Source organism: Scyliorhinus torazame, chromosome 13, assembly GCF_047496885.1.
Source record: "Scyliorhinus torazame isolate Kashiwa2021f chromosome 13, sScyTor2.1, whole genome shotgun sequence".
Lineage (NCBI taxonomy): Eukaryota > Metazoa > Chordata > Chondrichthyes > Carcharhiniformes > Scyliorhinidae > Scyliorhinus > Scyliorhinus torazame.
The window spans coordinates 190,254,987-190,278,109 of NC_092719.1; the positions used below are offsets into that span (position 1 = coordinate 190,254,987).

A 23,123-nucleotide genomic window follows, 5' to 3' on the forward strand; every position below is an offset into this window, starting at 1 on the left:
GGTCAGCAGCAGCAACCCAGGGGGGAGGAGGGGGGGGGAGATTTCATTTTATTTGTAAGGGGCGGATGCCCTACTTTGCTTTGTTTTTGTTTATTAAATTCTTAGTTGGTGAGGGGGTTAAGTTGTTTTGTTGGCAGTGTTTTTGCCTTCTTTGCATTATATTTTCTATTGTCGTGTTTTGTAAAAAATTATGGAAAAATCTTGAATAAAAACATTTTTTAAAAACCAGGGAATTCGGCCTGTTAGACCCACATAGCTCCGGGTTCTTGTCCCGCTTCAGGATAAGCAAAATCGTGGCCTGTGACATCGTCTGGGGCAGAACCCCCCTTTCCCTTGCCTCGCTAAACACCTTCATCAGCACCGGTCCCAATATCCCGGAGAACTTTTTATAGAACTCTGCTGGGTACCCGCCCGGTCCCGGGGCCTTACCCGACTGCATGGCCTTCAAGCCCTCCACTATCTCTTCCAGCCGACCGGGGCCCCCAGCCCTTCTACCAGCACCCCGTCCACCTTCGGGAAAGTCAGCCCCTCCAGGAAGTGTCTCATCCCCTCCGGCCCCGCAGGGGGTTCCTATACAACCGGCTGTAAAAAATCCTGAAACGCCTTACTCACCCCTGCCGAGTCCCCAACCAAGTTCCCATCCCCGTCAATAACTTTCCCTATTTCTCTAGCTGCCTCCCTCTTTCTGAGCTGCTGTGCAAGCATCCTGCTGGCCTTCTCAACATGCTCGTATATCGCCCCCCTCGCCTTTCTGAGCTGTTCCACTGCCCTCCCTGTGGTTAACAAGCCAAACTCCGCCTGTAGCCTCTGCCGTTCACTTAAAAGCCCTATCTCTGGAGTCTCCGCATACCTCCTGTCGACTTGCAGAATCTCTTTTACCAGTCGGTCGTCTCTGCCCTGTCCGTCCTGTCCCTGTGAGCCCGGATCGAAATCAACTCTCCTCTCACCACTGCCTTCAGCGCTTCCCAGACCACCGCTGCTGAGACCTCCCCCGTATCATTTACCTGCAGGTAATTTGGTATGCATTTCCTCAGCCTCTCGCCTACCGCTTTGTCCGCTAATAGCCCTACATCCAACCTCCATTGCGGGCACTTATTGCTATCTGTACTAACTGCAAGTCAATCCAGTGTGGAGCATGGTCCGAGATCGTAATCGCCGAGTACCCCGTGTCCACCACCCCTGCCAACAAGGCCCTACCCAAAACAAAGAAATCGATCCGAGAGTATACCTTATGTAGGTGGGAGTAGAAGGAAAACTCCTTCACCCTCGGCTGCCTAAATCTCCATGGATCCACCCCACCCATCTGCTCCATGAACCCTTTCAGTTCCTTTGCCATTGTTGGCACCCTGCCCGTTTTCGAGCATGACCGATCCAGGCCGGGATCAATAACTGTATTAAATCCCCCTCCCATGATCAGTTTGTGCGGGTCCAGGTCCGGTATCTTCCCTAACATCTTCTTTATAAATTCCACATCATCCCAATTTGGCGCATATACATTAACCAGCACTACCTTCATCCCCTCCAGCTTACCGCTAACCATAATATATCGACCCCCCACATCCGAAACTATTCTACCCACCTCAAATATCACCCGCTTATTAATCAAGATCACAATCCCTCTAGTCTTTGTATCTAGCCCCAAGTGGAAAACCTGACTGACCCAGCCTTTCCTCAATCTAACCTGGTCCACTACTCTAAGATGTGTCTCCTGCAGCATTACCATGTCCGCCTTCAGTCCCCTCAGGTGCACGAACACACGTGCCCTCTTAACCGGCCCATTTAACCCTCGAACATTCCAGGTGATTCGCCGAGTTGGAGGCAAAGTGCCCCCCCCCCCGGCAATCAGCCATCCCCTTTCTTGGGCCCGCCTCCAGCCCCTGTACCGCGCCTCCTCAGGCCCGCCCCCCGGCGGCCCCTGCCACCGACCTCCTCACTGTCCCTTCACCAAAGTCTCTCCCTCGTCAGCAGAACCACTCCCCCCCCTCCCCCCTAGCAACGCTACTCTAAAACCTAACCCACACAGTAAACTACGCATATGCACACCCCGCACTGTGCTTCCGTGAGCTAGCTCACCCAGCTAGCGTGGTGGCCCCCGCCCCCGGCGCCAAAAAGTCTCCCACCTATTGTTCCCTAGCTCCCCCCGACCCCGCTTGAACAAACAAATTCCCTCATCTAACAATCCCCACACAAATCACCCAGCTGCAGAAAAAAAAACACCACCCACCGAAACTCAAACAAGCACGTCTCCACCCCACAAAAGTGCACATCAATGAAAAAGACATTGCCAACATCCACCGAAAAGAAAACCCGAAAACGAAAACACTTTTTTCCCCCTCCTTCATAAACAGAACTCAAAAACAGCAGAGAAAAAAAATAAGAGGAGAAAAAACAAATTTAAGAAAAAAAATAAAAGGGCCCAATATAGGCCAACACGTTGCCCCAAAGTTTGAGAGTTCTCAGCCCCCCACCAGTCCTTTTCTTTTAGCAAAGTCCAGCGCATCTTTGGGCGACTCAAAATAATGATGCTGGTCCTCATATGTGACCCAGAGAAGAGCCGGATACAGCAGTGCAAACTTCACCTGTTTCTTGAAGAAGATTGACATAATTTGGTTGAAACCTGCCCTTTTCCTGGCCACCTCCACACTCAGGTCCTGGTAAACCCGCAGGATACTGTTGTCCCACTTACAGCTCCTCGTTCGCTTGGCCCACTGAAGGATACATTCCTTGTCCAGGAACCGGTGGAACCTCACCACCATTGCCCTCGGAGGGTCCCCCGTTCGCGGCTTCCTTGCAAGCGCTCTGTACGCCCTGTCCACCTCCAAGGGACGGGAAAATGCCCCCTCCCCCAGCAGCTCCTGAAACATACACGCAAGGTATGCGCCAGCATCCGCTCCCTCAGCCCCCTCCGGGAGCCCGACACTTCTTACGTTCTGCCGGCGGGACATATTCTCTAGGTCCTCCACCTTCTCCAGAAGCCTTTTCTGCTGGTCCCGCAGCATCCCCACCTCCAACGCCACTGCTGTTTGATGCTCCTCCTGCTCAGCCAGCGCCTTCTCGACCTTCTGGATCGCCCGATCCTGGGCGGCCAATCTGTGTTCCAGCCGATCAATCGACTCTTTAATCGGGTCCAGGCAGTCCCGTTTCTGCTTGGCAAAACCGTCCTGGATGACCTGCATCAGCTGCTCCGTTGATCGCTGGGCCGACACACCAGGGGGCCGGTCCTCGGCCATGCTGTCTCCCGCTGCAGCTTCAGCACAGCCCTTGCCTATCTTTCTATTTCTGCCTTTTCGTGCACTTCTGGTTCTTTTCTCCACACACCGATACGGGGAAACGGTGCCCAATTGCCTCAGCCTTCGAATTTAAAGTTTAAAACCGGAAAAAAGTCCAGGGGATAAGTCCGAAAGTCCGACCAGAGCGGGAGCCACCAAATGTGCGACTTACTCGTCCATAGCCGCCACCGGAAGTCCCCTCATTAGATAGTATTAAACATAACAAATATCATGCTCACCGTCTATTATGATTTCAGCAGTGTGATGGTGGGCTGAATTCTCCGCCGTCGGGATTCCCAGCTTCTATAGTTAGATTCATGCTGGACAAAGGTGTTTGTATGTGTGGGAGTTGCTTAAGTTCCAACTGTGTTTCTGTTGTATTTGGAGAGGATTAGAGCATGAAGAATAAATAGAAGTAGCACCTTTTAAGGAGAAAGGTGTTTGTTTGTAATTTATCTGAATTTGATTGCAGTTGGAGACAGAACATTGGGGAGTGAACACCTCTCAACCCGGCCAGAAGAAAGATTGGTCAGGACAAGGGTATTGCAAAGAGGTAGGTTTTCCAAAAAACAGATACAGTCCAGATAACTGGGAATTGGGACATAAAGAATTTCTGAAGAAGACTGAAGTTAGGAGAACAGAGATCAAGGTATTGTTGAGGAGAATTCAAGGGGAAAAGTAAACAAAGGCCGGAATACTCCGACCCTGCGCCGGGTTGGAGAATCCCTGAGGGGGGGGCGGGGGGAGGGCGGGGGAGGTGCGAATCCCGCCCTGATACTGGCTGCCCTATTCTCCGGCGCCGTATTCCGGGATTCCCACCACGCCTTTCGGGGGCCAGTGACAGCAGCCCCCCGGCTATTCTCCGGGCCCCGATGGGCCGAGTGGCCGTCCAGTTTTGTCCAGGTAAGTGTGCGGAGGCAGTTTGTGCGGGGGGGGGGGGGCATGGGGGGGATCCGACCCACGGTGGCCTGGCCCACAATCGGGTCCTATCGATCCTGCGGGCGGGCTGTTTCCGTGGGGGACTCCTTTACTCCGCGCCAGGTCCCTGTAGGGCTCTGCCTGGGGGCAAGCACGGAGAAGAGAACTCCCTCGCATGCGCGGAAATACGCAGACCGGTCTGTGCATGTGCGGAAATACGTCGGCCGGTCCACGCATATGCGAGATCATGCCGGCAGTTCCGAGCATGCGCGAACTCGCGCCGGCCCTTCGGCGCCGGCTGGAGCAGCGGGGACAACTCCGGCGGCAACCTAGCCCCTTAGAAAGGTGAGACTTCCTCACTTTGGGGGGAGGTTGACACCGGAGTCGTTGGCACCGGTTTTCCTGCCGGCGTGGGGACATAGCCCCTTTTCAGAGAATCCCGCCCAAAGTTTTCTGAGTTAAAGGGACTGCTGCAGTCACCGGAATTAAAGTGGGAAAACAGACTTCAGAGGCAAATCCTGGGCGAGATTCTCCACTCCCGCGCCGGTTGGGAGAATCGCCTGGGCCGCCAAAATTTCCCGGTACGCCTGTCCGACGCCCTCCCGCGATTCTCCCAAGCGGCAGGAACGGCATAGTCGAGTTCCGCGAGCCACAGGCCGGAGAATCGCCGGAGACACCCAAAATGGCGAGTCTCCGGCACCCCCGCTATTCTCAGGCCTGGATGGGCCAAGCGGCCAGGCCAAAACGGCGGGTTCCCCCCGGCGCCGTCCACACCTGGTCGCTGCCGTCGGGAACAGCGCGGGAAAGCTGGGGGGGGGGGGGGGGGGCCTGCGGGAGGGGGAGGGGGTATCCTGCACCGGGGGGTACCTCAAATGTGGCATGGCCCGCGATCGGTGCCCACCGATCGTCGGGCCGTCCTCTCTGAAGGAGGACCTCCTTCCTTCCACGGCCCCGCAAGATCCGTCCGCCATCTTCTTGCGGGGCGGACTCAGAGAGGACGGCAACCATGCATGCGCGGGTGACGCCAGTTATGCGGCGCCGGCCGCGACATCTATGCGGCGCCGCCTTTACGTGGTGACAAAGCCTGGCGCATGTAGATGACGCGGCCCCGATCCTAGCCCATTGTCAGGGCCTGAATCGGTCGGGATCAGGGTCGTTACGCGCTGTCGTGAACCTCGACGGCGTTCACGATGGCGTGGGCACTTCGGCGCGGGAGTGGAGAATCCCGCCACAGAGGTTTGATACCATCTTAGTAGTGCCTGGGAATCGATAGTTAAAGCAATTGGTAACAGTTGCTAAAAATAAGGATATTTATATACGGCATGTTGATGTTGAGTAAAGGTAACTGTGAGAGAGGGAAAGTTTCTGGTCTGATTCTCTCAAGGCTCAAATTCATTATCAAGAAGCTATCTGGTATTAACCATTAAAAAGGAAGGACCACACTAATAGGGTTAGGAAGGATCTGGTTTAATCTTACTCAAAATATGCTGTCCTCACCATCACCACCAACTCAGCAAGAGCATTGTGACTTTGGCAAAGTTTCAGGAAGAGCACTAAGATCATTCAGTGCACTAGAAACACAGATGAATTTGAAGCTTTGAGTTTGTATTCCGTGGACAGGCAGATATTTAATGGGGATCTGATCCAGATATTTAATGATTAAAGACACCATGCAGCTGTTTGGTCTGTTGTGCTTGGGTTAGTTACAACTGATATTGGACAGCCAGAGGTACTTTTCTCAAGGGGCGATCAACTTGTGGAACAGGAGGTAGTAAACATTTTATTTTTGCAGCCCTGCAAAGATGGAGTAACAGATTCGTATAATAGGTAAGAGTCTTGCCTGATCACATAAGAGGAAGCAAAGAATTCTATTTCCCCCCAGAGGATTCCTAAATTTCCTGCAGATCACAATGTTCTTCCAGGAGTGAGATGAATGGGGGGAAGGTGGGAGGCTAGGTGACCAGGGAATAAATAATCTGAAAAAGAGTAGGGAGCACTTACGGATCTGGTGGTGTTTCCTCATCCTGAAAGCATAAAAGGACCACGTGCTTTTAGCCACAATAATATTGGGTTGCACATGCAGGGACTGACCTTCATTTAACCACTTAGAATTTATTTGAAGGGATCATGTTATGTTGCAAATAGCCAGCAAGTACTTAGAGAAAGGAGATCAGCTTCATAGCATTTCCGATGCATTGGGAGTGCATGTCAGACTGGTCCGGGATCAGATAGTTCCACAGTAGACTTCCTGAGGAACATGTGATCCTCTACCACAGCTGCCTAAACTGAGAAAGAATGCCGTAACGTTGTAGAACCAGTATCATATTTTTAATTCTTAATGTGACTGTTGTGAGAGGAGTGAGATGACTAATTTTACAACTTGTACTTATTGCTTCATTTGTGTTCTGTTCAAAATTTCCTTCCTTCATGCCCTGCTAGTTTGATATGTTGCAAAACAAAAAGCAACCTTAAATTTACTGGAGGCTCTCATTATGCATCACAACTGGTTGGAAGCTAACCAGAAACCATGTTTTTTGAAGGTAACTTCGCAAGGCACTGCACTCCAGTGACGTTACAAATGAAGAATGCTGCCCGAGGTCCACCACTCCCAATTTTACCCCAATTGTCTTCTAATCCTCTGGAGCAGAACAGCTCGATGCCACCATGTTATGTTTCCATGAGTCTACTGTTTTAAAACATATGCCAGGATTTTAAAGCCCCTCCCAACCAGTGGGGAGTGAGGGGCACGTGGAAAGACTCGCCATGGCAAGGAACACTGAGAAACTTCCAGATAGGTAACAATTCAGCAGAATACACTTCCTCTTTAAATATATGGTTAAGGTCTGTCAGAGCTACACTCCTGCAAGGCAAATGGAATGTGTCACCATTGGTGATGAGCTCCAATTGTTCTGCTGATTTTGTGAATGATTACAGAGTAATTGATCTTGCACATACATGAAAAGAATTTCTGTAACTTACTGCACTGGGGAAATGTCCCTCATTTACTCGACAAGCTTTGCAAGGAAGCGGGTGGCTGGAAAATTATTTTTGAATACCATAAACAGGGAAATTATAAAATTAGTAAATGACCTCCTATCAGATCATTACCATTCAGACAAACAGATATGAGCATCCCTGATTAAATGTTATAAAATAATCAAAAACGGGGAACAGCTCGTGTTCGAAAAATAGTCAGTTTACTGAGCAGGTCGCAGGTTACAACACCAAACCACGATCACTGCTGAGACATCAACCAACTTTTAAAATACCTAAAAACAATCCTTTCAATTAGAAATAATTTCTTGAGAACTTAACAATCCGGCAGATGAGAATGGAGGAGAGATTTTTGCCTGAATGGAAGTGTCAAGTTCTCCAATGTAAATTTCAAATTTCACCTTGCCATCAAAATGTGAGGTGATAAGAGTGTAAACACTTGAACTAAGACAAATTGTTCATTCCTGGTGCCAAATAAGGTCAATGGAGCAAAGTTAACTGCAGCTGCTTGTTAATAACAAAGTTGGTGCCAGTCATTTGAGTGGGCCAACCATATGAACGCAGAAAGCTTCTTACAGCCAATCTAGATTAACCATGTGTGTCTGTGCAACAAACATAGACCTGCAAACCAAAGTTTACCGACAATTGGTCAGCCTGGTAGAGCAAATTTTAAAATTATTTCCTTCGGATTTGATTCAAAATTAAAACACGAGAAAGTCTAGGCTAAGATTCTGCCATTCTGAATATCAACTCTGTTCCTGAAAAGCATGAAGGGTGTTCAGAAGAAACAGTCCAGGAGAACAGTACCGGAACTGGAGCCTTGATAAATTTGAAGTGGGAGTTGGATTGCATTTTGTCATCAGGAGTGAACGAGAATTAGAAGAAAATAGGGGTGAAATTAGACCTCGCCAGGATTATAAAGCAGACAGAATTCTGTTTGCTGAAGTTAATTGTGTGACATGCCCAACATTCAGTTTGATTGAAGGCAATGGAATTGAATATCAGGCAGAGCCAGTAAAAGGCAATCGGCTTCCCAGGATCAACCCAGCTCCCCAGTGAGAGGTCACACAGGGTGCCAATTAGTACTGGTCCAAACAAACATGGACCAGGTGTCATCTCATCTGGGGGGTCTCCCATCCATGGGTGGCACCCAGGTGCTCCCTCTGGCACCTCAGCGCCTTGGCACTGCCAGGCTGGCAGGAGGACTGTCAGGGTTCCAGGGTGACAGTGCCATCATGTCCAGGTCCCAGGATGGCAATACCAACGGTCAGGGCCTGAGGGGGTAGCATGCCCATGAAAGGCGGGATGAGAGGTGGGGTGTGCAGGATGGGTATGAAAGAGACTCCTAAAGGTTGAGGGGTCACATCACAAGGTCTCGCGAGATCTAACGTGATCTCGCAAGGCGTTGCGAACTGGGTAGATCCCGGGACCAGGGTCCCCAGCTTTTATTGGCCACACTGCTTGGCAGCAAGCCGGTTTTCGGGAGAAGTGCGGCCATTTAGTCACGCCCCAAGAGTGGGCATGACCGGAGAGAAACTCCCTAAGGCCCCAAAAAATTACTAATTGTGGTTAAATAGCAGTGGGGAGCTCGCTGAAAAAGGCGCCTGAAATAACACTTGAGGTGATCTGCCTGAATGGGAAGAGTCCCATTGTGTGCGAATAGCCTGATGTTTCCTGGCGCTCGGAGCGCCAAGGCACATCAAGCCATCGAACGGCCATTTGGATCGATTGGGGGCCTCTCTGGGGAATGCGTGACCCAGACTGCACTTAGTCCAGTTTTTTGCTCTGAGGAGCTCCGATCGGTCCACCCGATGTGGCCTCTCCCCAAGTCCCAACTCACCGATAACGGGGTCCTCAGGCACTCTCACACGCCCCAGCACCCGCACAGGGCACCCCCATGCCCGATCCACTGTGCAGGAAAAATGCCAGCCTGGCACCCTGTCAGTGCCACCTGGGAACCTTGGGAGTTAGATCCCGTTCCTTGGCTAGACTGTGAGAATGCATCTTAGAATGAGACTAGCTGTCTACAGGCGGGATTCAGATCACGTTAGATCTCGTAAGGCGTGGCGAGATGATTAGATTCCGGAAGAGCGATCACCCGGCATCTACGGTCGGGCTGCGCCGCGTCGCAATGTCGTTCTGGCGTAATGCGAACGGTAGTTCTCGTCAAAAGGATTTCCGTTAAATAGCGCCTGATATTTCCTCTTGTGGGCGAGACCTAGGGGACACAATGTAAAAATAAAAGGGATCTGGATGGGAGGAGATTTTCTTGTTAATCAAAGAAATTGTCTTCCATAGAGATCAGTGGAGGCTGGGTCATCAATACTTTCAAGACTGGGTTCGATAGATTTTTGATTGACAAGGGAGTTCAAGGGTATGGGGGTAGGCAGAAAAGTGTCAGATTAGCCACAATCTTATCAAATGGCGGAGCAGATTTGAGGGACCGAATGGCCTAATGTGTATGTTTGTTTGAATGTATGTATGTTCATATGTTCATACCTATGTTCATATGTTTGCATGTAAGTTCATAGTTAAGATTAAACAGCCATAGATATCAAATCCAAAAATAGATATTTGAATTTCTTCCTGATCTGTGCAAACAAAGCAAAAAGCCTCCAAGATATCAACCCGACATTAGTAAACCCTTGTTGCATTCCACAGTTGTCATGGAATAAAACCTTGAAAATAATGAACAGTTAAATCAAGCTTGGAGTTGAGCCAAATTTTCCCTTTGCCATTGGGAACAGTGAGTTTAATGGTTCACATGTGACTCTGACTTGAGGAGAGGTCTGCGAATCACCAGAAAGAGGAAATGCTTTCGCTATTAATGTCGACAGGCGAGGGGAATATTTTTTCTCCTGAAATGAGGAATCCTTCATTCTTCGGCTTCCAACTAAGGCTGAGTGAAGCCAGTGCCAGATCCCATGTTAAAATGTGATGTATGGCAGAATTACCTTGGAATAATTAGGGCCAGAATCTTCATAAACATGCCTTGAGTCATTTTATTTTACAAACATAGCCCCTGATTATATATCCAGGTTCAGAAACTATAACAATTTATTCTTATATAGCACCTCTATATGTAATGAAATGTCCCAGCACTTCACAGAAGCATAATAAAATAAATGTTTGGCACTCCGCCACTTAAGGAGTTCTGAGGTCAGGTGACCAAAAGCTTGTTCAAAGAAGTAGGATTTAAGGGGCGTCCGAAAGGAAGGGAGTGAGGTCGGGAGGTATAGGGCTGGACTTTCCGATTTTCAGGCTACGTCCTGACGCCGGCATGTGAACGGTAGTGTTTGATGACCGACTATTCGTGGCAATACGGCCACCAATCCTCTGTCTGGTGGGGGGCTAGTAGGCAGGCAGCGCAGAGGCCGTTGATACGGGTGGGCACGGGAGCAATAGGTCAGAAGGTGAGAGCTTTGAGGGAGAACTAGGGAATAGGGACAGTGCGGCTCTGAGGCAGAGCAGACATAGAACATAGAGCATAGAAAAATACAGCACAGAACAGGCCCTTCGGCCCACGATGTTGTGCCAAACCTTTGTCCTAGATAAATCATAGATTATCATTGAATTTACAGTGCAGAAGGAGGCCATTTTGCCCATTGAGTCTGCACCGGCTCTTGAAAGAGCACCCTACCCAAAGTCAACACCTCTACCCAACGCTAAGGGCAATTTTGGACACTAAGGGCAATCTATCATGGCCAATCCACCTAACCTGCACATCTTTGGACTGTGGGAGGAAACCGGAGCACCCGGAGGAAACCCACGCAGAAACGGGGAGGATGTGCAGACTCGGCACAGACAGTGACCCAAGCCGGAATCAAACCTGGGACCCTGGAGCTGTGAAGCAATTGTGCTATTGACAATGCTACCGTGCTGCCCATAAGAACAAATAAATCTACACTATATCATTTTACTGTAATCCATGTACCTATCCAATAGTTGCTTGAAGGTCCCTAATGTTTCCGACTCAACTACTTCCACAGGCAGTGCATTCCATGCCCCCACTACTCTCTGGGTAAAGAACCTACCTCTGACATCCCCCCTATATCTTCCACCATTCACCTTAAATGTATGTCCCCTTGTAATGGTTTGTTCCACCCGGGGAAAAAGTCTCTGACTGTCTACTCTATCTATTCCCCTGATCATCTTATAAACCTCTATCAAGTCACCCCTCATCCTTCTCCGTTCTAATAAGAAAAGGCCTAGCACCCTCAACCTTTCCTCGTAAGACATACTCTCCATTCCAGGCAACATCCTGGTAAATCTCCTTTGCACCTTTTCCAAAGTTTCCACATCCTTACTAAAATGAGGCGACCAGAACTGTACACAGTACTCCAAATGTGGCCTTACCAAAATTTTGTACAGCTGCATCATCACCTCACGGCTCTTAAATTCAATCCCTCTGTTAATGAACGCTAGCACACCATAGGCCTTTTTCACAGCTCTATCCACTAGAGTGGCAACTTTCAAAGATGTATGAACATAGACCCCAAGATCTCTCTGCTCCTCCACATTGCCAAGAACTCTACCGTTAACCCTGTATTCCGCATTCATATTTGTCCTTCCAAAATGGACAACCTCACACATTTCAGGGTTAAACTCCATCTGCCACTTCTCAGCCCAGCTCTGCATTCTATCTATGCCTCTTTGCAGCTGACAACTGCCCTCCTAACTATCCACAACTCCACCAATCTTCGTATCGTTTGCAATTTTACTGACCCACCCTTCAACTCCCTCATCCAAGTCATTAATGAAAATCACAAACAGCAGAGGACCCAGAACTGATCCCTGCGGTATGCCACTGGTAACTGGGCTCCAGGCTGAATATTTGCCATCCACCACCACTCTCTGACTTCTATCGGTTAGCCAGTTCGTTATCCAACTGGCCAAATTTCCCACTATCCCATGCCTCCTTACTTTCTGCAGAAGCCTACCATGGGGAACCTTATCAAATGCCTTACTAAAATCCATGTACACTACATCCACTGCTTTACCTTCATCCACATGCTTGGTCACCTCCTCAAAGAATTCAATAAGACTTGTAAGGCAAGACCTACCCCTCACAAATCCGTGCTGACTATCCCTAATCAAGCAGTGTCTTTCCAGATGCTCAGAAATCCTATTCTTCAGTACCCTTTACATGACTTTGCCTACCACCGAAATAAGACTAACTGGCCTGTAATTCCCAGTGTTATCCCTAGTCCCTTTTTTGAACAGGGGCACGACATTCGCCACTCTCCAATCCCCTGGCACCACCCCTGTTGACAGTGAGGACGAAAAGATCATTGCCAACGGCTGTGCAATTTCATCTCTTGCTTCCCATAGAATCCTTGGATATATCCCGTCAGGCCCGGGGGACTTGTCTATCTTCAAGTTTTTCAAAATGCCCAACACATCTTCCTTCCTAACAAGTATTTCCTCAAGCTTACCAGTCTGTTTCAAACTGTCCTCTCCAACAATATGGCCCCTCTCATTTGTAAATACAGAAGAAAAGTACTCGTTCAAGACCTCTCCTATCTCTTCAGACTCAATACACAATCTCCCGCTACTGTCCTTGATCGGACCTACCCTCGCTCTAGTCATTCTCATATTTCTCACATATGTGTAAAAGGCCTTGGGGTTTTCCTTAATACTACCCGCCAAAGATTGTTCATGCCCTCTCTTAGCTCTCCTAATCCCTTTCTTCAGTTCCCTCCTGGCTATCTTGTATTCCTCCAACGTCCTGTCTGAACCTTGTTTCCTCAGCCTTACATAAGTCTCCTTTTTCGTCTGAACAAGACATTCAACCTCTCTTGTCAACCATGGTTCCCTCACTCGACCATCTCTTCCCTGCCTGACAGGGACATACATATCAAGGACACGTAGTACCTGTTCCTTGAACAAGTTCCACATATCACTTGTGTCCTTCCCTGACAGTCTATGTTCCCAACTTCTGCACTTCAATTCTTGTCTGACAACATCATATTTACCCTTCCCCCAATTGTAAACCTTGCCCTGTTGCACGCACCTATCCCTCTCCATTACTAAAGTGAAAGTCACAGAATTGTGGTCACTATCTCCAAAATGCTCCCCCACTAACAAATCTATCACTTGCCCTGGTTCATTACCAAGTACTAAATCCAATATTGCCCCTCCTCTGGTCGGACAATCTACATACTGTGTTAGTAAAGCTTCCTGGACACACTGCACAAACACCACCCCATCCAAACTATTTGATCTAAAGAGTTTCCACTCAATGTTTGGGAAGTTAAAGTCACCCATGACTACTACCCTGTGACTTCTGCACCTTTCCAAAATCTGTTTCCCAATCTGTTCCTCCACATCTCTGCTACTATTGGGGAGCCTATAGAAAACTCCTAACAAGGTGACTGCTCCCTTCCTATTTCGGACTTCAACCCATACTACCTCAGTAGGCTGATACTCCTCGAATTGCCTTTCTGCAGCTGTTATACTATCTCTAATTAACAATGCCACCCCCCCCCCCTCCCCCGCCACTTCTTTTACCACCCTCCCTAATCTTATTGAAACATCTATAACCAGGGACCTCCAACAACCATTTCTGCCCCTCTTCTATCCAAGTTTCCGTGATGGCCACCACATCGAAGTCCCAAGTACCGATCCATGCCTTAAGTTCACCCACCTTATTCCTGATGCTTCTTGCGTTGAAGTACACACACTTCAACCCATCTCCGTGCCTGCAAGTACTCTCCTTTGTCAGTGTTCCCTTCCCCACTGCCTCATTACACACTTTGGCGTCCTGAATATCGGCTACCTTAGTTGCTGGACTACAAATCCGGTTCCCATTCCCCTGCCAAATTAGTTTAAACCCTCCCGAAGAGTACTAGAAAACCTCCCTCCCAGGATATCGGTGCCCCTCTGGTTCAGATGCAACCCGTCCTGCTTGTACAGGTCCCACCTTCCCCAGAATGCGCTCCAATTATCGAAATACCTGAAGCCCTCCCTCCTACACCTTCCTGCAGCCACGTGTTCAACTGCACTCTCTCCCTATTCCTAGCCTCGCTATCACGTGGCATCGGCAACAGACCAGAGATGACAACTCTGTCTGTCCTGGCTTTTAACTTCCAGCCTAACTCCCTAAACTCGTTTATTACCTCCACACCCCTTTTCCTACCTACGTCGTTGGTACCAATATGCACCACGACATCTGGCTGCTCCTCCTCCCCCTTAAGGATCCTGAAGACACGATCCGAGACATCCCTGGCCCTGGCACCCGGGAGGCAACATACCTTCCGGGAGTCTCGCTCGCGACCACAGAATCTCCTATCTATTCCCCTAACCATTGAATCTCCTACAACTATTGCTTTTCTATTCTCCCCCCTTCCCTTCTGAGCCCCAGACAGGGAGAGGTTGCTGAACACAGCGGGTCTGGTGGCCTGAAGTGCATATGTTTGAATGCAAGAAGTATTACGGGTAAGGCAGATGAACTTAGAGCTTGGATTAGTACTTGGAACTATGATGTTGTTGCCATTACAGAGACCTGGTTAAGGGAAGGGCAGGATTGGCAGCTAAACATTCCAGGATTTAGATGTTTCAGGTGGGATAGAGGGGTATGTAAAAGGGGTGGCGGAGTTGCGCTACTGGTTAGGGAGGATATCACAGCTGTACTACGGGAGGACACCTCAGAGGGCAGTGAGGCTATATGGGGAGAGATCAGGAATAAGAAGGGTGCAGTCATAATGTTGGGGGTCTACTACAGGCCTCCCAACAGCCAGCGGGAGATAGAGGAGCAGATAGGTAGACAGATTTTGGAAAAGAGTAAAAACAACAGGGTTGTGGTAATGGGAGACTTCAACTTCCCCAATATTGACTGGGACTCACTAATGCCAGGGGCTTAGACGGAGCAGAGTTTGTAAGGAGCATCCAGGAGGGCTTCTTAAAACAATATGTAGACAGTCCAACTAGGGAAGGGGCGGTACTGGACTTGGTATTGGGGAATGAGCCCGGCCAGGTGGTAGAAGTTTCAGTAGGGGAGCATTTCGGGAACAGTGACCACAATTCAGTAAGTTTTAAAGTGCTGGTGGACAAGGATAAGAGTGGTCCTAGGGTGAATGTGCTAAATTGGGGGAAGGCTAATTATAACCATATTAGGCGGGAACTGAAGAACTTAGATTGGGGGCTGATGTTTGAGGGCAAATCAGCATCTGACATGTGGGAGGCTTTCAAATGTCAGTTGAAAGGAATTCAGGACCGGCATGTTCCTGTGAGGAAGAAGGATAAATACGGCAATTTTCGGGAACCTTGGATAACGAGAGATATTGTAGGCCTCGTCAAAAAGAAAAAGGGGGCATTTGTCAGGGCTAAAAGGCTGGGAACAGACGAAGCCTGTGTGGAATATAAGGAAAGTAGGAAGGAACTTAAGCAAGGAGTCAAGAGGGCTAGAAGGGGTCAAGAAAGGTCATTGGCAAATAGGGTTAAGGAAAATCCCAAGGCTTTTTACACGTACATAAAAAGCAAGAGGGTAGCCAGGGGAAGGGTTGGCCCACTGAAGGATAGGCAAGGGAATCTATGTGTGGAGCCAGAGGAAATGGGCAAGATACTAAATGAATACTTTGCATCAGTATTCACCAAAGAGAAGGAATTGGTAAATGTTGAGTCTGGAGAAGGGTGTGTAGATAGCCTGGGTCATATTGAGATCCAAAAAGACGAGGGGCGTCATTCTCCGACCCCCCGCCGGGTCGGAGAATGGCCGTTGGCCGCCGTGAATCCCGCCCCCGCCGAAGTCTCCGAAGAGAGAAAAGTCGGCGGGGCGTTAATGGCGCCGCTGCCGCGGAGAATGTCACGGGTCTGCGCAAGGCAGCCGATTTTCGGCCTGCCGATATTCTCCCTTCCGGATGGGCCGAAGTCCCGTCGACGTGATGACCGTTCACGTCGACGTCAATCAAACCTCCTTTTCATCGGCGTGACCCGGTGCTCCAGGTTCACGCCGACCAGCGAGGAGGTGAGTGACGGCCTGGGGGGTTGGCTCTGGGCAGGAAATGGCGTGGCCGCAGACTGATTGCGTGAGGAGAGGTGTGTCTCGGCTTGTGTGTGTGTGCGGCGGGGGGGGGGGGGGGTGAGTGGTTAGAGTAGGCTGGGCTCCGGGGGAGTGCCGGGAGGGGGTCCGTGCCGGGGTGGAGGTTGGGGGTTGTGGAGGGGGTCCGTGCCGGGGTGGAGGTTGGGGGGGGGGTCCGTGCTGGGGTGGAGGTTGGGGGTTGGGGAGGGGGTCCGTGCCGGGGTGGAGGTTGGGGAGGGGGTCCGTGTCGGGGTGGAGGTTGGGGGGGGGGGTCCGTGCTGGGGTGGAGGTTGGGGAGGGGGTCCGTGCCGGGGTGGAGGTTGGGGAGGGGGTCCGTGCCGTGGTGGAGGTTGGGGGGGAGTCCGTGCTGGGGTGGAGGTTGGGGGTTGGGGAGGGGGTCCGTGCCGGGGTGGAGGTTGGGGGGGGGTCCGTGCTGGGGTGGAGGTTGGGGGTTGGGGAGGGGGTCCGTGCCGGGGTGGAGGTTGGGGGGGGTCCGTGCTGGGGTGGAGGTTGGGGGTTGGGGAGGGGTCCGTGCCGGGGTGGAGGTTGGGGGGGGGTCCGTGCTGGGGTGGAGGTTGGGGGGGGGTCCGTGCTGGTGTGGAGGTTGGGGGTTGGGGAGGGGGTCCGTGCCGGGGTGAAGGTTGGGGAGGGGGTCCGTGTCGGGGTGGAGGTTGGGGGGGGTCCGTGCTGGTGTGGAGGTTGGGGAGGGTGTCCATGCCGGGGTGGAGGTTGGGGAGGGGGTCCGTGCCGGGGTGGAGGTTGGGGGGGGGGTCCGTGCTGGGGTGGAGGTTGGGGAGGGGGTCCGTGCCGGGGTGGAGGTTGGGGAGGGGGTCCGTGCCGGGGTGGAGGTTGGGGGGGGGGGGTCCGTGCTGGGGTGGAGGTTGGGGAGGGGGTCCGTGCTGGGGTGGAGGTTGGGGGGGGGGTCCGTGCTGGGGTGGAGGTTGGGGGTTGGGGAGGGGGTCCGTGCCGGGGTGGAGGTTGGGGGGGGGGTCCGTGCTGGGGTGGAGGTTGGAGGTTGGGGGTTGGGGAGGGGGTCCGTGCCGGGGTGGGTGATGGGAGGGCAAATGAGTTGGTCCACCTGGCCAGGTGCCAGCCTCCAACAGTTGGACCCATGCGGTCCATGCCACCTGGCTGGGTGGAGGAGGGGATATGGGCAATGATGACATGTCGTTGTTCCCCTCCCCCCCCCACCAGGCCGTCATGTTTTCAGACCATCCAGCGATGTTGGCCGCCGTGGTGGCAGCCGCTCATGTCTATGTTGCCCTGGATGAGGAGGAGGAGGAGGAGGAGGAGGAGCGTGCCAGAGAGGCGGCGCAGGCTGCCGCAGAGGGGCAGGCGGCAGCCGCACAGGCTGGAGGGACACCTGACCGACAGGACGAGGAGGGGGAGGAGGACGTCGTGGCCCCACGGCAACGGAGGCACCCGAGGGCGCCCCGTGTGTACCGGCCCCGGCAGTCATACCAGGACCTCACGGACCGGGAAGGCAGGAGGAGACTCCGGATGAGCCGGGAAACCGTGGCACACATCTGCCACCTGCTGGCACACCTGTCACCGCGTGGCACTGGCGGGGGACACCCTCTCCCCGTGTCCGTCAAGGTTACGGTGGCCCTGAACTTTTATGCAACGGGGTCATTCCAGGCACCGAGTGGGGACCTGTCCGGCATATCGCAGACATCGGTGCATCAGTGCATCCGGGCAGTGACAGATGCCCTTTATGCAATGGCGCACCGCTACATCCGCTTCCCCGTGGACCGGGCCAGCCAAGATGCCCGGGCCGTGGGCTTCTCTGCCGTTGCCGGGTTCCCCATGGTCCAGGGCGCGATCGATGGGATGCACGTCGCCGTGCGGCCACCTGCAGAGAACAGGGCCGTGTTCACGAATAGGAAGGGGACCTATTCAATGAACGTACAGGTGGTCTGCGACCACCGCATGATGATCCTGCACGTCTGCGCCCGTCACCCAGGCAGTGTACACGACTCATTCGTGTTGTCGCGGTCATCCATCCCCGGCATGTACGAGGGACGCCATCCCCGGCTGAGGGGCTGGTTGCTGGGCGACAGGGACTACCCATTGCGATCGTGGCTGATGACGCCTATACGGAGGCCACGCAATGAGGCGGAGAACCGCTACAATGATGCCCATGTAGCGACAAGGGGAGTGATCGAGAGGTGCTTTGGCGTGCTGAAGATGCATTTCAGGTGCCTGGACCTCTCTGGGGGCGCCCTCCAGTATCGGTCAGATAGGGTCGGCCGCATCATTGTGGTGTGCTGCGTCCTGCACAACATAGCCCAGCAGAGGGGCGATGTGCCACAGGCAGAGGAGGGCGGAGTGGAGGAGCAGCAGGAAGAGGCCCAGTCCTCCCCAGATGAGGGGGATGGGGGCAATGGTCAGGGCAGACGGGGTAGACACAGGCGGGTGGCTGTCCACCGTTACCGGCTGGCCCAGCGGGCACGGGACAGACTGATAGACGCCCGCTTCACTGACTAGATGGGCGTGGGAATCGGGTAGTATGGCCACAGACCGCACACCATGACAACAGCCGACCACCCACACCCCCCACCCATCCACCCACCCAGCACCCTCACCCCCCTCCCCAACCCCACACACCCCACCCGCATGCACACCACCCCCCCACCCCCAATTGCCGATCCACCGGCGGCACAACGGGCCGGGCTCACCCAGTTGCGGGTGGACGCGTGTCTATCGCAGGCCATGGAGGATGATGACAACCCGCCTCCGATGAGCTCCTGGCTCTACATCGTTGGACTATGTTTGACCCATGGCCACAGTACCACCATCCACCCGGACCATCCCTGCATGCGGCTGTGACACTGCAGCGCACGGTCCCGTCCTCTGCCCGGGGGATGTTGATGGCGGCCAAGGGGGAAGGGGGCAGACTCACCTGGGGCTGAGGTAAGACCACCCGTCACACACACACTTGCGCTCAACGTACATGACACGCCCGCACACTTTGGACAGAGCACAAAGGCAGCTTCGGTAGGTGTAACATTGACTTTAATAACCAAAGGAGTTCATGCACGTGCCCTAGCCCCTAAAACTCATCTGTGCCCTGCACCCGTGCCAACTTACTCAGTGTCTAATTGTTTGGCCTTACGGGCCCTTTGACTACGTCTACGTGGTTCCCCAGACGGTACAGCAGAACTGGAGGTGGACTCCTGTGATTCCTGCCCTCTGACACCGGATCCCTTTGGCGGCCGTTTCCTGAGGCGTCCTGGCCTAGATGGGCCAGGCTGCGGCCCGGGCAACTGGGATGGTGAGCTGCCAGCCTGTCCTGCCCGTTGCCCACCCGATGCACCTGGGACGGAAGGGGGGGAGTCCGAGGTGTCGCGGTGTACCGGGACCTCCCCTACAGAGGGAGCCGGGACGGACCACACCACCTCCTCCTCCCTCGGGGTGCCCGATGGCCCCCAGGCCTCTACATGGGTGGGGGATGCGAACGGACTGGCCATCCGACGCGCCCCCGACATCTGGCGCTGCCAGTCCTGGAGGCCCGTGCTGGTATCGACAGGGGTCTGCAGGTTTGCAGCCATGGAGCCCAGGGGGTTGTCGAACCCTGTCTGCGACAGTGCGACGCCAGCTCGCACATGGCCACTGGCGCCGATGCCCTCAGCGATGGCCTGCTGAGACTGGGCCATGGCCTGCAGAGACTGGGCTATGGCCTGCTGAGACTGGGCCATGGCCTGCTGAGACTGGGCCATGGCCTGCTGAGACTGGGCTATGGCGTTGAGCGCCTCTGCCATCTGGCGCTGGCACTGGCTCATGGCCTCCTGTGAGAGGGCAGCCATTTCCTGGGCCACAGACGCCGCCTGCACGGAAGGCCCCAGACCTCGCAAACCGTTCCCCATGTCTGACACCGTCGCACCCATTGCCTCCACCGCGGACGCCACCCGTGTGGTGTCAGCCTGGGTGGCACGCATGACCGGGACCACTCCCAGCTCCTGGACGCGGGTGGACTCCTCCACCTGCGACCGCAGCCGCCGCAAGCCACCCGTCACCCTATTCGCTCGTCTCCGTGTCGGTGGTTGCATCGGATCTATGTGTGGGTGTGGTAACTGCAGGAACCCGGGATCCATCTGGGCGGCAGATGTTCGCTTGGCCTGGGCTGCCCTCCGACCGCCCGGTCCCTCTGCTGCTCCTACCTCCACCTGCTGTACCGGGACGGCTGTGTTGTGCGCACCAGTGAGTGTACCAGACGCCTCATCACTAAAGTGCCCAACCGTGGTGAGTGTTTCTGCGATGGTGGAGGGTGTTGGTGACAGCAGTGGCGTTGTGTCGTGGTCTTCGTCCCACTCTGAGTCCATGGCACTTTGGGGTGGGGGTTCGTCTCCACCCATCCACTCTGAGTCACTTTCCGGTATTTCGTCTTCCCGGGTAGGGGTGTCCTGGGTAGTGCTGTCCCGGGTAGTGCTGTCCCGGGTAGGGGTGTCCTGGGTAGTGGTGTCCCGGGTAGGGGTGTCCTGGATAGTGGTGTCCTGGGTAGTGGTGTCCTGGCTCGGATGTGACGGGGGCCTGTGGCTGCCCCCCTCATCGCTGGGTGGTCGCTCCCGCACGTGACGGGGGTGTCGTCTCCCTGTTGCTCCAGGTCTCTCCGTCTCCCGTGGTCTCCGAGGGGCATCCTGCGGGCGTTGCATGCTGGAGGGTGCGGGTCTCTCCGTCTCCTGTGGTCTCCGAGGGGCATCCTGCGGGCGGTCTGCATCTGCGGGGATGGGTGCCTGGACGTTTGGTCCTGCGATACACAATGAAGCATGCATGGTTAGACATCAGGCAGTGATCAGGTGATACGGGGGAGGGGGATATAGGGGAGGGGGGATATGGGGAAGGCTGTTGGTGGCTCACTTGCTCGTGGGGCCCCGACCTCTGCATCAGCAACCTCCCGGTCCTCAGGTCCGCCAGCCAGTTCCAGGGCCCTTTCCTCGTGTACGGTCAGTGGCCTCTCATCAGCGGGCCCTCCTCCAGTCCTCACATGCTCCCTATTGTTATGTGCGCGCTTCTCCTGTGCGGGGGGGGGGGGGTGGTGGTGGCAGGGGTAAAAGGCAACAGTGTTAGGCAGGTATATGAATGCACGCCATTGGTTGCGCGTGCATTGCAGAGGTTAAGGTTAGGGCTGGATTCACTTGGAGATATGGGGGATATGGGGGAGGGGGGATATGGGGGAGGGGGGGATATGGGGGAGGGGGGATATGGGGGAGGGGGATATGGGGGAGGGGGGATATGGGGGAGGGGGGATATGGGGGAGGGGGGATATGGGGGAGGGGGGATATGGGGGAGGGGGGATATGGGGGAGGGGGGATATGGGGGAGGGGGGATATGGGGGATATGGGGGAGGGGGGATATGGGGGATATGGGGGAGGGGGGATATGGGGGAGGGGGGATATGGGGGAGGGGGGATATGGGGGAGGGGGGATATGGGGAGGGGGGATATGGGGGATGGGGATATGGGGGAGGGAGGATATGGGGGAGGGGGGATATGGGGGGATATGGGGGATATGGGGGAGGGGGGATATGGGGGAGGGGGGATATGGGGGATATGGGGGAGGGGGGATATGGGGGAGGGGGGATATGGGGGATATGGGGGAGGCTCACCCTGCCTGCTCTGACGAGGTCGTTCACCTTCTTGTGGCACTGGGTGCCTGTCCGTGGTGTTAGGGCCACAGCAGTGACGGCCTCTGCCACCTCCCTCCACAGACGCCGGCTGTGGCGTGGGGCAACTCTGCGGCCGTGCCCGGGATACAGGGCGTCCCTCCTCTGCTCCACCGCGTCCTGGAGCGCCTCCACATCGCGTGACTCGAACCTCGGGGCTGAGTGACGGCCAGCCATCAAGTCGGGTGTTGCGGTCGGGTGTTCCGGTCGGGTGGGGGGGAGCTGCGCGGCCTTATGAGCCGTCACGCCGTGCAGCGCGTATGACGCTGCACGGCGTGAACCACTGCGCAAGCGCGGATCCCGTTACGTCGCTGCTAGCCCATTTCGGGCCGCAGACTATCGGCCCATTTTTATGACGTGACGCAAGTGGGATTTGCGCCGTTTTTTGTGCCGATCGGCGGAGTTTCCGCCGATAACGGAGAATTTCGCCCGAGGTGTTGGGCATCTTAAAAAATATTAAGTTAATAAGTCCCCAGGGCCTGATGAGATCTACCCCAGAATACTGAAGGAGGCTGGAGAGGAAATTGCTCAGGCCTTGACAGAAATCTTTGGATCCTCACTGTCTTCAGGTGATGTCCCGGAGGACTGGAGAATAGCCAATGTTGTTCCTCTGTTTAAGAAGGGTAGCAAGGATAATCCCGGGAACTACAGGCCGGTGAGCCTTACTTCAGTGGTAGGGAAATTACTGGAGAGAATTCTTCGAGACAGGATCTACTCCCATTTGGAAGCAAATGGACGTATTAGTGAGAGGCAGCATGGTTTTGTGAAGGGGCGGTCGTGTCTCACTAACTTGATAGAGTTTTTCGAAGAGGTCACAAAGATGATTGATGCAGGTAGGGCAGTGGATGTTGTCTATATGGACTTCAGTAAGGCCTTTGACAAGGTCCCTCATGGTAGACTAGTACAAAAGGTGAAGTCACACGGGATCAGGGGTGAGCTGGCTAGGTGGATACAGAACTGGCTCGGTCATAGAAGGCAGAGAGTAGCAATGGAAGGATGCTTTTCTAATTGGAGGGCTGTGACCAGTGGTGTTCCGCAGGGATCAGTGCTGGGACCTTTGCTGATTGTAGTATAGATAAATGATTTGTAGGAAAATGTAACTGGTCTGATTAGTAAGTTTGCAGACGACACAAAGGTTAGTGGAATTGCGGATAGCGTTGAGGACTGTCAGAGGATACAGCAGGATTTAGATTGTTTGGAGACTTGGGCGGAGAGATGGCAGATGGAGTTTAATCCGGACAAATGTGAGGTAATGCATTTTG

At 53.6% G+C, this 23,123-nt stretch overlaps 1 long non-coding RNA gene across 1 annotated transcript in view; it reads left to right on the forward strand.

Moving 5' to 3' along the window:
* LOC140387751 (uncharacterized) overlaps positions 1-23,123 on the forward strand; it is a 120,812-nt gene that overhangs the window by 50,080 nt on the left and 47,609 nt on the right. The window contains exon 2 of the long non-coding RNA XR_011934002.1: positions 3,742-3,822. This is a non-coding gene — a long non-coding RNA (uncharacterized lncRNA). The remainder of the gene's footprint in view (positions 1-3,741; positions 3,823-23,123) is intronic.